We start from the raw sequence: 19,905 nt of genomic DNA on the forward strand, positions 1-19,905 counted from the left end.
AGTTTTGTAGACAGCCTGCCAGTATTTGCAAATCCCAATCTAAAATCACTGTCTGCCAGGTGGGAATGTGGAACTGGAACTGGGCGGGTAACTGGGATAGACTCACAGAGACCCAGCCCAGGTAGAACCTGTCTGTCCCCCGCCCCCATCTCCCTGCTGCTTCGACATGTTCCTGTCGGTGAAACATTAACCTGGGCTCAAAGTCCCCCAGCTAGTGAAACACAAAGTTATTTAAATAGTCAGGAATGGTTCTCTGGAGAGGGGAGGGAGAGGTAGAAACACACACACAGACTGATAGGGAGGGAGAAGGGGCTCAGAGTAAGAGTTAGGAACAAAAACAGAAAATGCTGGAAAAACTCAGCAGCTGAGTGTGTGTGTGGAGAGAGAATAGAGCGAACATTTCGGATAGGGGTCATTTTCAACTTGAAATGTTGGCTCTAATCTCTCTCCACAGATGCAGATTTGATAGGGTCTTTTAAGAGACTTCTGAATGAGGACGTGGGACTTAGTAAGCTAGAAGGTTCTAGGTAAGTCTAGTAGGTAGGGATACGTTCGGTGCAACTTGTGGGCCGAAGGGCCTGTTTGTGCTGTAGTTTTTCTATGTTCTATGTTCTCTGCTGTCAGACCTACTGAAGATTTTCCAGCATTTTCTGTCCATAATTTATAGAATCCCTATAGTGCAGAAGGAGGCCATTCAGCCCATGGAGTCTGCACCAACAACAATCTGACCAAGTCCTGTCTGCAAAACCCCATGTATTTACCCTGCTAATCCCCTGATGCTAAAGGGCGATTTAACATGGCCAATCCACCTAACCAACACATCTTTTGGACTGTGGGAGGAACAGGAGCACCCAGAGGAAACCCATGCAGATATGGGGAGAACATACAGAGTCCGCACAATGACCCAAGCCAGAAAATCTCAGCAGAGCGTACACTGTCCTCCAGAGTGGATAGAGTATTTTAAAATTTTAAAGTTTATTTGTTAGTCACAAGTAAGGCTTTTATTAACACTGCAATGAAGTTACAGTGAAAATCTCCTAGTTGCCAAGCTCCAGTGCCTGTTCAGGTACACTAAGGGAGAATTTAACATAGCCAATGCACCTAATCAGCTTGTCTTTCAGACTGTGGGAGGAAACTGGAGCAATCAGAAGAAACCCATGCAGACACAGGGAGAATGTGCAAACTCCACATAGACAGTGATCCAAGCCGGGAATTGAACCTAGATCCCTGGCAGGTGACAGAAGTGTTAGTGAGGGATCACTTTGGGACCGGTGACCATAATTCTATTGGTTTTAAGATCGCGATGGAGAATGATAGGTCTGTACCAAAAGTTAAAATTCTAAATTGGGGCAAGGCCAATTTTGATGGGATCAGGCAGGAACTTTCAACAGTTAATTGGGGGAGTCTGTGGGACATCTGATAAGTGGGAAGTTTTCAGGATAAGCACATTCCTTAGAGTGAAGGGCAAGTCTGGTAGAAGTAGGGAACCCTGGATGATTTGGGATATTGAGGCCCTGGTCAAGAAGAAGGAGAAGGCACATGACATGATAGGCAGCTAGGATCAAATGAACCTCTTGAAGAGTACAGGGAGTGTAGGAGGAGAGTTAAGAGAGTAATCAGGAGGGTGAAAAGGGGACATGAGATTGTTTTGGCAGGTAAGGCAAAGGAGAATCCAAAGAGCTTCTACAAATACACAAAGGGCAAAAGGGTAAGAAGGGAGAGAGTAGGACCTCTTAAAGACCAATAAGGTCATCTACGTGTGGATCCACAAGAGATGGGCGAGATCCAAAATGAATATTTCTCATCAGTATTTACTGTTGAGAAAAGCATGGATGTTTGGGAACTTGGGGAAATAAATAGTGATGTTTTAAAGAATGTACATATTACAGAGAAAGAGCTGCTGGAAGTCTTAAAGTGCATCAAGGTAGATAAATCCCTGGGACCTGATGAAGTGTATCCCAGGACACTGTGGGAGGCTAGGGAGGAAATTGCGGGTCCCCTAGCCGAGATATTTGAATCATCGATAGTCACGGGTGAGGTGCCTGAAGATTGGAGAGTGGAAAATGTTGTGTCTTTGTTTAAAAAGGGCTGCAGGGAAAAGCCTGGGAACTACAGGCCAGTGAACCTCACATCTGTGGTGGGTAAATTGTTGGGAGGTATTTTGAGAGACAGGATCTACAGGCATTTAGAGACACAAGGACTGATTAGGGACAGTCAGCATGGCTTTGTGAGTGGAAAATCATGTCTCACAAATGTGATTGAGTTTTTTGAAGGGGTAACCAAGAAGGTAGATGGGCAGTGCAGTTGATGTTGTCTACATGGACTTTAGCAAGGCCTTTGACAAGGTACCGCATGGTTGGTTGTTGCATAAGGTTAAATCTCACGGGATCCAGGGTGAGGGATCTAAATGGATACAAAACTGGTTTGATGACAGAAGCCAGAGGGTGGTTGTAGAGAGTTGTTTTTCAAACTGGAGGCCTGTGACTAGCGGTGTGTCTCAGGGATCAGTGCTGGGCCCATTGTTATTTGTCATTTATATTAATGATTTGGATGAGAATATAGGAGACGTAAGTTTGCAGATGACACCAAGATTGGCAGCATAGTGGACAGTGAAGAAAGTTATCTCCAATTGCAACAGGATCTTGATCAATTGGGCCAGTGGGCTGACGAATGGCAGATGGAGTTTAATTTAGATAAATGTGAGGTGATGCATTTTGGTCGATTGAACCAGGGCAGGACTTACTCAGTTAATGGTAGGGCGTTGGGGAGAGCTACAGAATAAAGAGATCTAGAGGTACAGGTTCATAGTGTTGTACCTGTTAACTGTCAGACACTTTCAACCAGTTTGCTTATTCTAAGATTTTACCCCGGTGCCCTTATTTGCAAGATGGACAAAGGACAAACACAAGTAAAAGTTCAACAAGTTTATTAATAATAACACTAATACCCTTGAATTATCCACATAAAACAAGAGGATATCCCAGATTCAAGTTTACTACCTGCAAAGATGGTTTGGTTAAAACTGCAGGCTCGATTCTCTGTCTGTCGTCATGAAGGTGAGTCTTGATGGCAGCTTCTTCCTTCCTTCTCTGGTCAGTCTTCCAGATGGTCAAGGGTCGCCTCCCTCTTTGAGTACTTCGCTGCTGGTGTATCTGAGATGTGTACCTTTATCCCCCTGCCTACTTGCCTTTCCAGAAATTTCTCTGGCTTCCGGGCAACGAGGTCCCAGGAGGGGGTTCCAATACCCAGTGGGTTTTCTTAATGTCTGCCTGACAGGACACCAGGGTTCGCCCTCAGGTGTCCATTTCCATGATGTTGCTTACATGTAATCTGTTATCAGATACAGTGTGAGATGCTGGCGTTGAACTGGAGTAAACACAGTAAGAAGTCTTACAACACCAGGTTAAAGTCCAACAGGTTTATTTGGTAACAAACGCCACTAGCTTTTGGAGCGCTACTCCTTCATCAGGTGAGTGGGGAGTTTTATGATGAGCTCAATGCATTCTCCACCCCCATTTTGAGCTAGAAGTCAGCGAGAACATGCCCTCCACCCTGGAAGCCCGGGATGAGCGTGTATCTGCGGTCACCACTGCAGATGTCAGAGCAGCTTTCTCAAACATGCCCATTCACCTGACGAAGGAGCTGCGCTCCAAAAGCTAGTGGCATTTGTTAGCAAATAAACCTGTTGGACTTTAACCTGGTGTTATCAGATACGGTGACAGAAAGTGTGGCCCAATCTGGGCTTCTGACAATAGGCCGGTGCATTTCAATGGGGTGCAATGATCTCCTCCTAAGTATCAGTAAGGTGCAACAACCTTCAATGGGAAATTGATGAATCAGACCCAGACATGTTTGTGTGTTTGTACAATTGGCCTGAGGTTTGACTGTGTTTGATTTAAATATGCCCAATTCTTTAATTTAGGATATCCAATTTTATCAGACATAAAACTAGGCCCTGTTTATATTAATATAAAATAGCTCCTTGAAAGTGGAGTCACAGGTGGACAGAGTGGTGAAGAAGGCATTCGGCATGCTTGGTTTCATTGGTCAGAACATTGAATACAGGAGTTGGGACGTCTTGTTGAAGTTGTACAAGACATTGGTAAGGCCACACTTGGAATACTGTGTACAGTTCTGGTCACCCTATTATAGAAAGGATATTATTAAACTAGAAAGAGTGCAGAAAAGATTTACTAGGATGTTACTGGGACTTGATGGTTTGAGTTATAAGGAGAGGCAGGATAGACTGGGACATTTTTCTCTGGAGCGTAGGAGGCTGAGGGGTGATCTTACAGAGGTCTGTAAAATATTGCAGAGTATAGACAAGGTAGTCAGTCAATATATTTTCCCAAAGGTAGCGGAGTCTAAAACTAGACGGCATAGGTTTAAGGTGAGAGGGGAGAGATACAAAAGATTCAGAGGGGCAATTTTTTCACCCAGAGGGTGGTGAGTGTCTGGAACAAGCTGCCAGAGGCAGTAGCAGAGGTGGGTACAATTTTATCGTTTATAAAGCATTTAGACAGTTACATGGGCGAGATGGGTATAGAGGGATATGGGGCAAATGTGGGCAATTGGGATTAGCTTAGGGGTTTAAAAAAAAGGGTGGCGTGGACAAGGTGGGCCGAATGGCCTGTTTCCCTGCTGTAAACCTCTATAACTCTATGTACACTGTTACCCAGAGTGGATACAGTATCTTTCCCAGAGTGGATGCACTATCTTTGTGGGCTACAAGATGAAGGCAGCTCCAGTGCCCCCCTCTCTGATGAGCTCCACCCCCATTTTGAGCAAGAGGTCAGCAAGAGCATCCCGCTCTGGATGAAGCTGTAACTGGAGTCACCACTGCAGATGTCAGAGCAGCTTTCTCAACCCACAGAAAGCAACTGTTGGGAAAGGGATACCCGGATGAGCGCTAAGATCCTGTTCCGAAAGGGATACCCGGATGAGCACTCAGATCCTGTTCTGAAAGGGATACCCGGATGAGCGCTCAGATCCTGTTCCGAAAGGGATACCCGGATGAGCACTCAGATCCTGTTCCGAGAGGAATACCCGGATGAGCACTCAGATCCTGTTCCGAAAGGGATACCCGGATGAGCACTCAGATCCTGTTCCGAAAGGGATACCCGGATGAGCACTCAGATCCTGTTCCGAGAGGAATACCCGGATGAGCGCTCAGATCCTGTTCCGAAAGGGATACCCGGACTAGTACACAGATCCTGTTCCAAAAGGGATACCCGGATGAGCACTCAGATCCTGTTCCGAAAGGGATACCCGGATGAGCACTCAGATCCTGTTCCGAGAGGAATACCCGGATGAGCACTCAGATCCTGTTCCGAAAGGGATACCCGGACTAGCGCTCAGATCCTGTTCCAAAAGGGATACCCGGATGAGCACTCAGATCCTGTTCCGAAAGGGATACCCGGATGAGCACTCAGATCCTGTTCCGAAAGGGATACCCGGATGAGCACTCAGATCCTGTTCCGAAAGGGATACCCGGACTAGTACACAGATCCTGTTCCGAGAGGAATACCCGGATGAGTGCTCAGATCCTGTTCCGAGAGGAATACCCGGATGAGTGCTCAGATCCTGTTCCGAAAGGGATACCCGGACTAGCGCTCAGATCCTGTTCCGAGAGGAATACCCGGATGAGCACTCAGATCCTGTTCCGAAAGGGATACCTGGATGAGCGCTCAGATCCTGTTCCGAAAGGGATACCCGGATGAGTGCTCAGATCCTGTTCCGAAAGGGATACCCGGACTAGCGCTCAGATCCTGTTCCGAAAGGGATACCCGGATGAGCACTCAGATCCTGTTCCAAAAGGGATACCCGGATGAGCGCTCAGATCCTGTTCTGAAAGGGATACCTGGATGAGTGCTCAGATCCTGTTCCGAAAGGGATACCCGGATGAGCACTCAGATCCTGTTCCGAGAGGAATACCCGGATGAGCACTCAGATCCTGTTCTGAAATGGATACCCGGATGAGCACTCAGATCCTGTTCCGAAAGGGATACCCGGATGAGCACTCAGATCCTGTTCCGAAAGGGATACCCGGATGAGCACTCAGATCCTGTTCCGAAAGGGATACCCGGATGAGCGCTCAGATCCTGTTCCGAAAGGGATACCCGGATGAGCACTCAGATCCTGTTCCGAAAGGGATACCCGGATGAGCACTCAGATCCTGCATGGATCAGCTGGCGTGGGTATTCGCAGATATCTTCAACTTCTCTTTACAACAATCTGGGATCCCTATCTGCTTCAAGAAGATGACCATCATTCCAGCACCGAAGAATAAACAGACAATGTTCCTTAATGACTATCGTTCGGTAGCTCTGACACCCATCATTATGAAATGCTTCAAAAGGTTAGTCATGGTACGAATCAATTCCAGCCTCCTGGATTACCTGGATCCACTACAGTTTGCCTATCGCCTCAACAGGTCCACAGCAGATGCCATTTCCCTGGCCCTGCACTCAACCCTGGAACACCTATATAACAAGGGCACCTATGTCAGATTCCTGTTTATTGACTACAACTCAGCCTTCAACATCATTATTCCTACAAAACTCATCTCCAAACTCTGTGGCCTGGACCTCAGCACCTCCCTCTGCGACTGGATCCTGAACTTCCTAACTCACAGACCACAATCAGTAAGGATAGGCAACAACACCTCCTCCACGATCATCCTCAACACCAGTGCTCCACAAGGCTGTGTTCTCAGCCTAACTGTGCGGCCCAATTCCCCTCCAACTCCATTTTCAAGTTTGCTGATGCCACCACCGTAGTGGGTCGGATCTCAAACAATGCTGAGACAGAGTACAGGAATGAGATAGAGAATCTGGTGAACTGGTGTGGCAACAATAATCTCTCCCTCAATGTCAACAAAATGAAGGAGATTGTCATTGACTTCAGGATGCGTAGAAGAGAACATATCCCTGTCTACACCAATGGAGACGGAATGGAAAGGGGTGAGAATTACAAGTTTTTAGATGTCCAGATCACTGACAACCTGTCCTGGTCCCCCCATGCTGACACTATAGTTAAGAAACCCACCAACACCTGTACTTCTCAGAAAACTAAGGAAATTTGGCATGTCTCTCCAACTTTTACAGATGCACCATAGAAAGCATTCTTTCTGGTTGTATCACAGCTTGGTATGGGCTCCTGCCCTGTCCAAGACTGCAAGAACCTACAAAATTTTGTGAATGTAGCCCAATCCATCACGCAAACCAGCCTCCCATCCATTGACTCTGTCTACACTTCCTGCTGCTTTGGCAAAGCAGCCAGCATAATTAAGAATCCCACACAGCCCGGACATCTCTCTTCCACCTTCTTCCATTGGGAAAAAAGATATGAAAGTTTGAGGTCACGTACCAACCGACTCAAGAGCAGTTTCTTCCCTACTGCTGTCAGACTTTTGAACGGACCTATCTTGCATTAAGTTGATCTTTCCCTACACCTTAGCTATAATTGTAACACTATATTTTGCACTCTTGTTTTCTTCTCTATGAACAGTATGCTTTGCCTGTATAGTGCACAAGAAATAATACTTTTCACTGTGTGTTAATACATGTGAATATAATAAATCAAATCAAACTATACACTGTTTCCCAGAGTGAGTACACTATCTTTCCCAGAGTCTACATAGTTTCCCAGAGTGGATACACTGTCTTTCCCAGAGTATACACTGTTACCCAGAGTGGGTACACTACCTTTCCTAGAGTATACACTGTTTCCCAGAGTCAGTATACTCTCTTCCCCAGAGTACACACTGTTACCCAGAGTGGGTACACTATCTTTCCCAGAGAATACGATGTTTCCTAGAGTATACACTGTTACCCAGAGTGGGTACACTACCTTTCCTAGAGTATACACTGTTTCCCAGAGTCAGTACACTCTCTTCCCCAGAGTACACACTGTTTCCCAGAGTGGGTACACTATCTTTCCTGGAGTATACGATGTTTCCTGGAGTATACACTGTTTCCCAGAGTGGGTACACTATCTTTCCCGGAATATACAATGTTTCCTGGAGTATACACTGTTTCCCAGAGTGGGTACACTATCTTTCCCAGAGTATACGATGTTTCCTAGAGTATACACTGTTTCCCAGAGTGGATACACTATCTTTCCCGGAGTATACGATGTTTCCTGGAGTATACACTGTTTCCCAGAGTGGGTACACTATCTTTCCCGGAGTATACGATGTTTCCTAGAGTATACACTGTTTCCCAGAGTGGGTACACTATCTTTCCCGGAGTATACGATGTTTCCTAGAGTATACACTGTTTCCCAGAGTGGGTACACTATCTTTCCCGGAGTATACGATGTTTCCTAGAGTATACACTGTTTCCCAGAGTGGGTACACTATCTTTCCCGGAGTATACGATGTTTCCTAGAGTATACACTGTTTCCCAGAGTGGGTACACTATCTTTCCCGGAGTATACGATGTTTCCTAGAGTGTACACTGTTTCCCAGAGTGGGTACACTATCTTTTCCAGAGGACAGTTTCTTTTGCTGGGCATATGGACATTCTGGAACAACTACAGTGAGGAGACCCAGAGGGTGAAGAATAATTACTGAATTTATCTTTGTGGATGAAGAACAGCAACTGTATCAAATTCATGAACAAAGCTGATTAGTAGAAAGTTTGTGAGGCTTTCTGTGCAAAGTTGATGAATTGCAGATAGATATGATGCTTTTATTTTGAAGCTATATCAAAGACTTACTTTAAACATTGGAATGGAAATTTCCACTGCATTCCACTAAATTCTCTGAACAGATGCCAGAGTGTGGCGACTAGGGGATTTTCACAGTAACTTCACTGCGGTGTTAATGTAAGCCTATTTGTGACACGAATAAATAAAACAAAACATTTTAAAAGATTAATATTTCTGGCCCCAGTATATGCAGGAATGACAAAGAGGGAGATAGGACTGGCTGAAGTGATTGTGGATAATAATAACAGACTGTGGGGTTGCTCTAAGTGGAGGTCTCTCAGGTTGATGCCAGAGATTGGCAGATGGAGATGGAGCTTGCTGTGCACTTATTCAGTAGGATAAAATTCAAAGAGACCAGTGACTGTCTTGAGCCAATTGTAGTTTGTGACCACAATGGAGTTAAAGATTTAATCACCGTGTTTGGAGGGAGGGACAGGACTGATTCAATTTCTTTGCTCTTTAGCAACAGACTGTGGGTGGACAGACAAAGATCATTACTTTGTTTCTGTAGTTTCATGTCCAATTTCTGAAACAGAATCTGGTTCCCCAAATGCAACACAATGACCACCAACCTCACGTAAGTTAATGTTCAGTAGGATTCATTAACCTTGGGTTCTACTTACTGAGTGCTGTTGGAGGTTTATTCTCTGCCCTGGAGCATTAGGGGAAATGATTCAACTGGAGAGACTGGGGGAAGGGGGAGTGGGGAGCTGGTGGAATGGAGGAGTCAGGATTGGGGAATGCACGGGGGGCTGTGAGATTATTGGGGGATGGAGAAGTGGGGGTGTTGGGGGATGGGTGCTACTTAGGTAGCAATAATAAGAAGACAGATTACTTATCTGAAAGGCCATAAGTGATGAGAGGGGAGTGTGCAGTGAGACCTGGGAGCCCTCGTACACCAGTCACTGAAGGTAAGCATGCAGCTACAGCAGGCAGTAAAAAAGGCAAATAATATGTTAGCCTTCATAGCGAGAGGATTTGAGTATAGGGATAGGGATGTTTTACTGCAATTGTACAGGGCGTTGGTGAGGCCACAGCTGGTGTATTGTGTGCAGTTTTGATCTCCTTATCTGAGGAAGGATGTCCTTGTTATAGAGGGAGCACAGCGAAGGTTTTCCAAGCTGATTCCTGGGATGGTGGGCTGACGTATGAGAGAGATTGAGATGGTTAGGATTGTATTTGCTGAAGTTCAGAAGAATGAGGAAGGATCTCATAGAAATCTATAAAATTCTAACGGGACTAGACAGGGTAGATGCAGGAAGGATGTGATGGTGGGGGGAGTCCAAAACCAGGGGTCACAGGTTGAGGATACAGGGTAGACCATTTAGGATAGAGATGAGGGGACATTCCTTCACCCAAAGAGTAGTGAATGTGTAGAATTCGTTACCACAGGAAGCAGTCAAATGTTTCCAAGAGGCTGTTATGGCACTTGGGGCAACGGGAATCAAAGGATATGGTGGGATGAGGGGATTATGCGATTGAGTTGGATAATTAGCCATGATCATAATGAATGGCAGGCAGAGCAGGCTTGAAGGGCCAAACAGCCTCCTCCTGCTCCTATTTTCTATGTTTCCTTGGGGATCCTGAGCTCTGGAATTTCTTCCTGAAATGCCTCTCTCATTCCCTATCCCCATCCTCTACTCATATCATTGCTTCACCATTTGTATCTGATAAATTTCTGATCTCCGACTTTAAAGTTTCACTCTGAGAATCAGTATCAAACTTTGTCTGATTCCTGCGTTTGGTGGAGAAGTTTAGGGAAGGAATTCAGAGCTTAGGGCCCCCAGACAGCTGGAGACATAGCCACCAATGGCAGAGCGATGGAAATCGGGAGATGGTCAAAATGACAGAATTAGAGGAGCGCAGAGATCTCAGAGAGTTCTAGGAGGTTAAGAGATAGGGAGGGGTGTAGGGGCTGGAGTAGGTTAAAGAAGCATTATTGGTCAAGGACTGTATCACAGTGTCAGAGAGGAACTTTGATGAGGACTTGTCTGTTGAGGTAGTATGGGCGGAGATTAGAAATAGGAGAGGAGAGGTCACCCTGTTGGGAGTCTTTTATAGACCTCCAAAAAGTTCTAGAGAGGTTGAGGAAAGGATTGCGGAGACGATCCTTGTTAGGAGTGAAAGTAATAGGGTAATTGTTATGGGGGACTTTAACTTTACTCATGTTGATTGGAATTGCTATAGCTCTAGCTCGTTAGAGGGGTCAGTTTTTGTTCAAAGTGTGCAGGAAGGTTTTTTGACTCAGTATGTAGATAGGCCGACTAGAGGTGAGGCTATATTGGATTTGGTGCTGGGTAATGAGCCAGACCAGGTGCTAGACTTGGAAGTTGGTGTGCATTTTGGGGATAGTGACCACAATTCGATTACGTTCACCTTAGTGATGGAAAGGGATAGGCATGAACCTCGGGTCAGTAGTTTTAGCTGGGGGAAGGGTAATTATGAGGCTATTAGGAGAGAATTAGGAAGCATTGGTTGGACTAGGAGATTACAGGGACTGGGAACGTCCGAGATGTGGAGATTTTTCAAGGAGCAGCTACTGCGGGTCTGTGATAGGTATATCCCTGTCAGGCAAGGAGGATTTGGTAGGCCCAGGGAACCGTGGTGCACTAAAAAAGTTGATTCGTTGGTTAGGAAGAAAAAGGAGGCTTATGTTCGGATGAGGCTTGAGGGCTCAGGTAGTGCATTAGAAAGTTTTAGATTGGCTAGGAGGGAGTTGAAGAGGGAGTTAAGAAGGGCTAAAAGAGGACATGAGATGACTTTGGCTGATAGGATTAAGGAGAACCCTAAGGCGTTTTACAGGTATGTCAAGAACAGAAGGTTGGTTAGGGCAAGATTAGGGCCAGTTACAGACAGTAGAGGGAAGTTGTGTGTGGAACCGGAGGAGATTGGAGAGGCGTTGAACCAATATTTCTCTTCGGTGTTCACGCAAGGGGACATGAATGTAGCTGAGGAGGACACTGGGGTGCAGGGGTGTAAAATAGATAGTATTGCAGTTGATACGGGGGATGTGCTGGATATTCTAGAGGGTTTGAAAATAGATAAGTCCCCTGGTCGGGATGGGATTTACCCTAGGATTCTCTGGGAGGCAAGAGAGGTGATTGCGGAGCCTCTGGCTCTGATCTTCAGGTCGTCGTTGGTCTCTGGTATAGTACCGGAAGATTGGAGGACAGCAAATGTTGTCCCATTGTTTAAGAAGGGGAGCAGAGACTTCCCTGGGAATTATAGACCGGTGAGTCTTACTTCTGTGGTGGGTAAGGTTTTGGAAAGGATTATTAGAGACAGGATTTATAGTTATTTGGAGAGTAATGAATTGATTAGAGACAGTCAGCATGGTTTTGTAACGGGTAGGTCGTGCCTTACTAACCTTATCGAGTTCTTTGAGAAAGTGACCAAAGAGGTGGATGGGGGTAAGGCAGTTGACGTGGTGTATATGGATTTTAGTAAGGCGTTTGATAAGGTTCACCATGGTAGGCTTCTGCAGAAAATGCAGATGTATGGGATTGGGGGTGATCTAGGTAATTGGATCAGGAATTGGCTAGCAGATAGGAGACAGAGGGTGGTGGTTGATGGTAAATATTTGTCATGGAGTTCGGTTACGAGTGGTGTGCCTCAGGGATCTGTTTTGGGGCCACTGCTGTTTGTAATTTTTATTAATGATCTGGATGAGGGTATAGTTGGGTGGATTAGTAAGTTTGCTGATGACACCAAAGTCGGAGGTGTGGTAGATTGTGAGGAAGGGTGTCATAGTTTGTAGGGTGACTTAGAAAGGTTGCAGAGCTGGGCCGAGAGGTGGCGGATGGAGTTTAATGCGGAGAAGTGTGAGGTAATTCACTTTGGTAGGAGCAACAGATGTGTCGAGTATAGGGCTAACGGGAGGACTTTGAATAGTGTGGAGGAGCAGAGGGATCTAGGTGTATGTGTACATAGATCCCTGAAAGTTGGGAATCAAGTAGATAAGGTTGTTAAGAAGGCATACGGTGTCTTGGCGTTTATTGGTAGGGGGATTGAATTTAGGAGTCGCAGCGTCATGATGCAACTGTACACAACTCTAGTGCGGCCGCACTTGGAGTATTGTGTGCAGTTCTGGTCCCCACATTACAGGAAGGATGTAGAGGCTTTGGAGAGGGTGCAGAGGAGGTTTACCAGGATGTTGCCTGGTATGGAGGGGAGGTCCTATGAGGAGAGACTGAGGGATTTGGGGTTGTTTTCGCTGGAAAGAAGGCAGCTAAGAGGGGACCTTATTGAAACATATAAGATGATTAGAGGTTTAGACAGGGTGGATAGTGATAGCCTTTTTCCTAGGATGGAGAAAGCTAGCACGAGGGGGCATGGCTTTAAATTAAGGGGGGGTAGTTATAGGACTGATGTCAGGGGTAGGTTCTTTACCCAGAGGGTGGTGAGGGACTGGAATGCCCTGCCAGCTGCAGTTGTAAATGCGCCTAGTTTGGGGGCGTTTAAGAGATCTGTGGATAGGTTTATGGACGAAATGGGATTGGTTTAGATTAGTGGGTTAGTGTTGTTTTTTTTTAAAGCTGGTCGGCGCAACATCGTGGGCCGAAGGGCCTGTTCTGCGCTGTAATGTTCTATGTTCTATGTTCTAAATAGGGAGGGGTGTAGGGGCTGGAGGAGGTTACAGAGATAGAGAGGGGGTGTAGGAGCTGGAGGAGGTTACAGAGATAGGGAGGGGGTGTAGGGGGCTGGAGGAGGTTACAGAGATAGGGAGGAGGTGTAGGGGCTGGAGTAGGTTAAAGAAATAGGGAGGGGTGTAGGGGCTGGAGGAGGTTACAGAGATAGGGAGGGGGTGTAGAGCTGGAGGAGGTTACAGAGATAGGGAGGGGTGTGGGGGCTGGAGGAGGTTACAGAGATAGGGAGGGGGTGTAGGGGCTGGAGAAGGCTACAGAGAAAAGAGGAGGTGTAGGGCCTGGAGTAGGTTGAAGAAATAGGGAGGGGTGTAGGGGCTGGAGGAGGTTACAGAGATCGGGAGGGGGTGTAGAGGCTGGAGGAGGTTACAGAGTTAGGGAGGGGTGTGGGGGCTGGAGGAGGTTACAGAGATAGGGAGGGGTGTAGGGGCTGGAGGAGGTTACAGAGATAGGGAGGGGGTGTAGAGGCTGGAGGAGGTTACAGAGTTAGGGAGGGGTGTGGGGGCTGGAGGAGGTTACAGAGATAGGGAGGGGGTGTACGGGCTGGAGGAGGTTACACAGATAGGGAGGGGTGTAGGGGCTGGAGGAGGTCACACAGATAGGGAGGGGTGTCGGGGCTGGAGGAGGTTACACAGATAGGGAGGGGTGTAGGGGCTGGAGGAGGTTACAGAGATAGGGAGGGGTGTAGGGACTGGAGGAGGTTACAGAGATAGGGAGGGGTGTAGGGACTGGAGGAGGTTACAGAGATAGGGAGGGGGTGTAGGGGCTGGAGGAGGTTACAGAGATAGGGAGGGGTGTAGGGACTGGAGGAGGTTACAGAGATAGGGAGGGGGTGTAGGGGCTGGAGGAGGTTACAGAGATAGGGAGGGGGTGTAGGGGCTGGAGGAGGTTACAGAGATAGGGAGGGGGTGTAGGGGCTGGAGGAGGTTACAGAGATAGGGAGGGGTGTAGGGGCTGGAGGAGGTTACAGAGATAGGGAGGGATGTAGGGACTGGAGGAGGTTACAGAGATAGGGAGGGGGTGTAGGGGCTGGAGGAGGTTACAGAGATAGGGAGGGGGTGTACGGGCTGGAGGAGGTTACAGAGATAAGGAGGGGTGTAGGGGCTGGAGGAGATTACAGAGATAGGGAGGGGTGTAGGGACTGGAGGAGGTTACAGAGATAGGGAGGGGGTGTAGGGGCTGGAGGAGGTTACAGAGATAGGGAGGGGTGTAGGGGCTGGAGGAGGTTACAGAGATAGGGAGGGATGTAGGGACTGGAGGAGGTTACAGAGATAGGGAGGGGTGTAGGGGCTGGAGGAGGTTACAGAGATAGGGAGGGATGTAGGGACTGGAGGAGGTTACAGAGATAGGGAGGGGGTGTAGGGGCTGGAGGGGGTTACAGAGATAGGGAGGGGTGTAGGGGCTGGAGGAGGTTACAGAGATAGGGAGGGGGTGTAGGGGCTGGAGGAGATTACAGAGATAGGGAGGGAGTATCGGGGCTGGAGGAGGTTACAGAGATAGGGAGGGGGTGTAGGGGCTGGAGGAGATTACAGAGATAGGGAGGGAGTATCGGGGCTGGAGGAGGTTACAGAGATAGGGAGGGAGTATCGGGGCTGGAGGTGTTTTTAGGTTTTTTCTGGAGTGAGGTTCTGGAATTGCGAAATTATTTAGTTTCGCTTCAGTGATGAATATCTTCCGGAAGATTGACTGAGAGGGTTAACCTCAGATAGAATTCATTTCCAGGCTCACAGGAATCACAATAATCAAAGAATTAAACACTGCCTTTTAATTCAAAGAATGAAATTCCTCCAATACTGGCTGCATTAGCCGGTAAAATGTGAATCCTTTCCCCGCCGTTTGGGGAATTTACTCGGAATAAATGGCCCCAGTCTATTCAGACAGGAACAGATCGCTCTGGTTTCAATTCTCACTTTAGGATTTCTGCAGTAATTCTCTGTTAATTCTGTCAGGGAATTCACTATTTAAATCTGGAGAAACACCTTGTACGGAATATTTAGAAACCTCTCTGATCCAGCCGCTGCTGCTGCGGTTCCAACCCTGCAGGCAACCCGGATTGCTGCATTGCGCCGAATGCAGAGACTGCAACACAGCGACTCCAGCACAGCCCGGGATAGCCCAGCACAGCCCGGGATAGCCCAGCACAGCCCGGGATAGCCCGGGATAGCCCAGCACAGCCCGGGATAGCCCAGCACAGCGCAGCACAGCCCGGGATAGCCCGGGATAGCCCGGGCCCAGCCCAGCACAGCCCGGGATAGCCCGGGATAGCCCAGCACAGCCCGGGATAGCCCAGCACAGCCCAGCACAGCCCGGGATAGCCCAGCACAGCCCAGCACAGCCCGGGATAGCCCAGCACAGCCCGGGATAGCCCGGGATAGCCCAGCACAGCCCGGGATAGCCCAGCACAGCCCGGGATAGCCTGGGATAGCCCAGCACAGCCCGGGATAGCTCCAGCACAGCCCGGGATAGCCCAGCACAGCCCAGCACAGCTCCCACACAGCCCAGCACAGCCCGGGATAGCTCCAGCACAGCCCGGGATAGCTCCAGCACAGCTCCCTCACAGCCCAGCACAGCTCCCTCACAGCCCAGCACAGCTCCCGCACAGCTCCCGCACAGCCCAGCACAGCCCAGCACAGCTCCCTCACAGCCCAGCACAGCCCAGCACAGCCCAGCACAGCCCCCACACAGCCCAGCACAGCCCAGCACAGCCCAGCACAGCTCCCGCACAGCCCAGCACAGCCCAGCACAGCTCCCGCACAGCCCAGCACAGCCCAGCACAGCCCCCACACAGCCCAGCACAGCCCAGCACAGCTCCCGCACAGCCCAGCACAGCCCAGCACAGCTCCCTCACAGCCCAGCACAGCCCAGCACAGCCCAGCACAGCCCCCACACAGCCCAGCACAGGCCAGCACAGCCCAGCACAGCTCCCGCACAGCCCAGCACAGCCCAGCACAGCCCAGCACAGCTCCCACACAGCCCAGCACAGCCCAGCACAGCCCAGCACAGCTCCCGCATAGCCCAGCACAGCCCAGCACAGCTCCCACACAGCCCAGCACAGCTCCCGCACAGCCCAGCACAGCTCCCGCACAGCCCAGCACAGCCCAGCACAGCTCCCACACAGCCCAGCACAGCCCAGCACAGCTCCCGCACAGCCCAGCACAGCTCCCGCACAGCCCAGCACAGCCCAGCACAGCCCAGCACAGCTCCCTCACAGCCCAGCACAGCCCAGCACAGCCCAGCACAGCCCCCACACAGCCCAGCACAGCCCAGCACAGCTCCCTCACAGCCCAGCACAGCCCAGCACAGCCCAGCACAGCCCCCACACAGCCCAGCACAGGCCAGCACAGCCCAGCACAGCTCCCGCACAGCCCAGCACAGCCCAGCACAGCCCAGCACAGCTCCCGCATAGCCCAGCACAGCCCAGCACAGCTCCCACACAGCCCAGCACAGCTCCCGCACAGCCCAGCACAGCTCCCGCACAGCCCAGCACAGCCCAGCACAGCTCCCACACAGCCCAGCACAGCCCAGCACAGCTCCCGCACAGCCCAGCACAGCTCCCACACAGCCCAGCACATCCCAGCACAGCCCAGCACAGCTCCCACACAGCCCAGCACAGCTCCCGCACAGCCCAGCACAGCTCCCACACAGCCCAGCACAGCTCCCGCACAGCCCAGCACAGCCCAGCACAGCCCAGCACAACTCCCGCACAGCCCAGCACAGCCCAGCACAGCCCAGCACAGCTCCCGCACAGCCCAGCACAGCTCCCACACAGCCCAGCACAGCTCCCGCACAGCCCAGCACAGCTCCCACACAGCCCAGCACAGCTCCCGCACAGCCCAGCACAGCCCAGCACAGCCCAGCACAGCCCAGCACAGCTCCCGCACAGCCCAGCACATCCCAGCACAGCTCAGTCCCACACAGCCCAGCATATCCCAGCACAACTCAGCCCCACACAGCCCAGCACATCCAGCTCCCCCGAGCCCAGTGTAGCCCGGCTCCCCCCACAGCCCCATTCCCCTCAGAGTCCTGTTCCCCAGCAACCCTCCCCCCCAGACCTATTCCCCAGCAGCCCCTCTCCCCCCCCCACCCCCAGTCCTGTTCACCAGCCACTCCAGTACAGACTTTCTCACCCATTTTCTTTGCACAATGCATATTTCCAGTTCGATTCCCGGGGTCACGGTGACACAGTGGGTTAGCACTGCTGTCTCACAGTGCCAGGGACCCGGGTTCGATTCCCGGGGGCACGGTGACACAGTGGGTTAGCACTGCTGCCTCACAGCGCCAGGGACCCGGGTTCGATTCCCGGGGTCACGGTGACACAGTGGGTTAGCACTGCTGTCTCACAGCGCCAGGGACCCGGGTTCGATTCCCGGGGTCACGGTGACACAGTGGGTTAGCACTGCTGTCTCACAGCGCCAGGGACCCAGGTTCAATTCTGACCTTGAGTCACTGTCTGTGTGAAGTTTGCACATTCTCCCAGTATCTGCGTGTGTTTCCTCCGGGCGGTCTGGTTACTTCCCACTGTTCAAAGATGTGCACGTTAGGGTGGATTGGCCATGCTAAATTGCCCCTTAGTGTCCAAAGATGTGCAGGTTAAATGGATTAGACATGCTAAATTATCCCTTAGTGTCTGAAGATAAGCAGTTTAGGGGATTAGTGGGGTAAATATATGGAGCGGGCTTGCGTAGGAAACTCTGCTGGAGATTCAGTGCAGACATCATGGGCTGAATGGCCTCCTTCTGCATTGTAGGATTGTTCAGATCCCAGATATCCATCCAATTCTTTGAGGGTCTTAGCCCTCTTAGCTCCTAATCTTCCATTGAAGATTCCTGCTGCAGCAGGAAATTATCTTTCCTCAGCTGTTCACATTCCTGTGGTTCAGATGGCCTCCCTCGAAAAGGCTTGTGCCTCCGTGGCAATCATGTCAATTTCTTAAAACAGCAAAAGCAAACCTGAAATGTTGTTTGTTTAAATGCTAGAGAGTTTCAGTGAACCTACTTCTCTCCCTGCCAAATCCCAGTTGATTCTGCTTCCAGGTCAATGGTCAATCTCTTATTATTGAAGGAAATTATAATCCATACCTTTATGTAAAGAAGTTTCTCCTGAAACTTTTTTGGTGACCATCTTACATTGATGGCTTCAAGTTTGCGCAGACTCGATGGGCCAAAGGACCTTTCTGTGTTGCACTCTGTGAGTCTAAGTACAAGAGGAAACTCACTCATCTATTTATCCAATTGAAGCCTTTTTGAATAGTAGAAGCTTCGATTAACTTACTCCTCATTTTTCTATTTTGCTGTTGAGTACAAGATCATTTTTCTTGGATCAGTTTGTAAATCTCTGCGCTCTCTCCAATACCTCACATCTATGACCTCAACATTATTTTTGAACATAGCGACACATGATCTAACCAAGTTTTGATGCAAGTTGAGCATAAATTTGTTACTTTTCAATTCTATTCCTCTAGAATTGAAAGCCAGCGCTTGGTTTGTTATGGTCTTGTTAGTCTGTGTTGCTGTCTCTAGTGAGTTATCTAGCAGATCCTCTTTCTCTGTTATCCTATTTCTGCTTACCAAGTAAAACGCTTTATTTTTCTTGGTTCAGATGTAAGTCCTCACAATTTGGTGCATTGCTGGCCAGGCCCAGCATTCATTCACCATCCCTAATTGCCCCTTGAGAAGGTGGAGGGTGAGCTGCCATCTTGAACCCGTCTGGTGTAGGTACATCCACAGTGCTGTGAGGGAGGAAGTTCCAGGATTTTGCCCTTTCAGGAAAGGGGTTCAAACTGTAACAACTTGCTCAATAAATGTCCCAGTGAATTGTTTTGTCAATTGTCTGAAACGTTGTTCACTTGTTGCATTTCTCCTTTTTCTACCGAATCAAAACCTTTCATAATTTTAAATCAGCGATCCCCCTGCCCCCCCAACATTTTCCTGCTCTAGAATTGTAGTCATGGAACAGGTGGAGGCCATTCAGTCCATCAAATCTGTTCTGGTTCATGCACAACTCAATTCAGTGAGTATATAGCTCTTTCTCCAGGCTCCTGCTGTTTATCTTCCAGCAGAATCCAATTCTACCTGAGTGTTAGTGAGCACTGAATCTATACTCACCACCCTACCAGGCTGTGCATTCCAAACCCTCATAAAACATAGAAACTCGGAGCAGGAGGCCACTCAGCTCTTCCAGCCTGCTCTGCCATTCATTATGATCATGGCTGATCATCCAACTCAATAGCCTAATCCTGCCTTCCTCCCATATCCTTTGATCTTCTTCACCCCAAGAACTATATCTAATTCCTTTTTGAAAACACACATTTTGGCCTCAACTACTTCCTGTGGAGGTGAATTCCACACATTTTGAGTGAAGGAAATTCTCTTCATCTCAGTGCTAAATGGTCTACTCTGAATCCTTCAAACTGTGATCCCTGGCTCTGAACACTTGTTGTATAAAAACCAATCCTCTTGTAGCCAATTCCCTTAAACCTGTGCGCTCTCATCATCAATTCTTCAGCAATGGAAAATAATTTCTCTTTATTCTCTTATTTAGGCCAATAGTG

Source organism: Carcharhinus amblyrhynchos, unplaced genomic scaffold, assembly GCF_965287045.1.
Source record: "Carcharhinus amblyrhynchos unplaced genomic scaffold, sCarAmb.v2.hapA scaffold_419, whole genome shotgun sequence".
NCBI lineage: Eukaryota > Metazoa > Chordata > Chondrichthyes > Carcharhiniformes > Carcharhinidae > Carcharhinus > Carcharhinus amblyrhynchos.